This window comes from Polypterus senegalus, chromosome 2 (genome assembly GCF_016835505.1).
Source record: "Polypterus senegalus isolate Bchr_013 chromosome 2, ASM1683550v1, whole genome shotgun sequence".
NCBI lineage: Eukaryota > Metazoa > Chordata > Cladistia > Polypteriformes > Polypteridae > Polypterus > Polypterus senegalus.
The window spans coordinates 159,347,867-159,350,674 of record NC_053155.1 but is presented as its reverse complement, the minus strand read 5'-3'; positions in this window follow the sequence as shown (position 1 = coordinate 159,350,674).

Below are 2,808 nucleotides of genomic sequence, written 5' to 3'. Positions count from 1 at the left end.
TTCTAATTGAAGCTATATTTTCACTTTATATTAATTGATTTAAACATTTTGTCCTTAATTCCACTATTCCCAAAACACTTGGTATTTACCATCCCTTAAATGTACAACCAATCTTTTCAGTTAACAGGTTTCCCTTTATGTTAAACTCTATATTATTCAATCTATTATTAAAATCAATAACCAAGAAAGCTTAAATTTGACTGATTTTTAACTGGTAATGCTGCAAATGCTAATATGATAATTACTCTTACACTTATAATTTCATAAGTGCTAGGAGTCACATGTTAAATTCTGATTAATAGTCAAAATTACACATAAACATTAACCCATAAAAGTGACTAAGCTTATTAAAAACATCTATCCAAAAATATCTATTCCAATACATTGCTTTTACTTTGCTTTGCTTTTAAGTGCTGACCTTGTTATGCTAATCTCAGTTTTCTAACTGTTCAATTATATTATCATAATTGCTATACAGGTTAATCCCAAATCAAACTAAACTCAGAATAATCATGCATTATTTTCATCAATAAAAACAATGGTTACAAATATTCAGTAAGTCCATATTGTTTATGAAAAGAGATCATTTGCCTTGCTGTGCTTGAAGATAATTAACTTTTCCTCCTATACCTTTCATAACACCATGGTTCAAATCTTCCTTGAAAGATCTTGCTGGAGAAAAAAGAAATCATAGGGTGTGGTTCTGATTCCGGAGGCAAGAAGAATTCAAGTATTTGGTCAACAACTGTCATAAAATTGCAAACCAGTGAATGAATTCTAAAACAAATCAAGGACAGTTAAAGTGGGGTCTGGTAAAGAACCCTGCAGAGTAAAGGTATGAATCAAGTCTTAGGGTCCATTACCCCAAAGCAAAGGTTATCAATTTTTGGAACTCTTAATCTGATAAATGAGGGTCTGGTCTGGATGCCCTGCAGACTGTCCTCTAGGATTCTGGAGTAATGACAATGTTTCGTCATCAACTGTCTCTAATACCCTCATTGAAGTTCTTACAAGATTCAGAGAGCAGCCAGCTGCAATAATGACAAATATTAAATCAATGTAAAATTTCCAGATGAAGATACTGATCTTCTTTGTTTCCTGTGGTGGCCTGAAAATAATCTAAATTATTGACAAGAGGAATACAAAATGCATCAACTGTCACCAGCACATTTGAGTTTCTAGCAGTAGGAACCTGTGCTCCCTTGGACTGGAATTTGAGTACGTTGCCCAGATGGCCTGGTCCACGGCTTGATCCCCTTTCTGGCATGGCTTGTTTCTCCTTGGAGTCAAGTGAGTTTCATTTATAGACCATTGATGCAGCTCGATCTCCAGGTTCAAATTCAAGTGCTGTTATTTCCATTATGCTAGGAAAAGCAGCTTTTACCTATATATGTACAGACTTAAGAGATTTAGATTTGTCAGTATTGCAATACTTAATTTGTAATTTTGTGAATTTCACTTATTGATCCCTAAAATAGTGTTTCATGAGGTGTTAGGCCTGTTTCGTTGAGAGTAACCCTTATTGTAATAACACTTGCAGTAAAACAGATTGTCATTTTATCCAGTCTCTGCTTGTATCTTGATCAATTGTTTTTTATTAGCCAAAAATAAATTATACAGGTGTTAAGCACAACTTTCCATTCATTGTATCAATTATGTTAAAAATAGATCCCTCGATAAAAACTTTTTCCTCTATAGTTTATCTAGTTTGACTATTGTGATGAACACCACTGAATTAAAAGCATTTTCATCATAAAAAGTAAATCATCACTATATAAAATAAAGTCAATTTTAATATATATATATACCAAGTGAAAAAGGCATTCAATTTGTCTCACAATATTCAAATTGTTGGCACATAACCTTTGCTGTTATTAAATATGACTTTGAAAACTAAAATTAATTTACTATAAAACATCATAAACTCCCTCCCTTATTAACACTTGTGTCAATTTTTCTGTTATTTTATGTTTAGAGAAAATGTGGAGCAAGATGGTATCGGTCAGTAAGAACCTTGAAACTGACCACATTAATATGACAACTTGGTAACAGCCAAATGTTATAATTATACAGATTATACAAATACATCTAAAGATGAAAAGGCAGTAACAAAGGAAAAGACAAAGCAGAGTTGTGTGGAGGTCATTAGTTAAAGAGCCATGTTCTGTGGAGCTTTCTGTAGAAATTAAGAAAATTTCAGATGATTATTCTAAAAAAGAAATTTGTTTGTTAAAAAAAATTAAAAAAATAAATTAATTAACAAACATTGTATCAGTTGCCTTATAATTGAAAATCTATTTGTATTTTTAAATAAAATATTGTGATATATAAAATCTGGCTATGCTTAGTAACACTGATTTCTTTTACACAAGCTTCCTGTTAAGGTTAGTTGTTCATGCACACTTTTTTGTTGATATCCTCTGAGATGCTTCTTGCATGTTTTCCAGAGTGTTGATTCTGTTGAGGAAAGCACAGTCTTACCTTTTTGTTAGTTAACTCCACCTTGTGTACAGCATATCTTAGTATGGACACTACCTAAACTGGAGCCAGAGCTCATCACCAGATTGTCTGCTTTTACTTTAAATTTACTTTAAACTTACTAAATGAACTTCCTTCCATGTGAGTATGGACAGTACTCAAAGTGAAATGACATACAGTTTTATTCTAAATCAGAAAACTTTTATTGGATCTAATATTTACTTGAGTTTAAATTTAAAACATATCCATTTATGTACACCTTTATTAATTGCTGTATTATTTTAAACAACACCACTTATTTTCACATGTTGTCTTAACCAAACATATTCT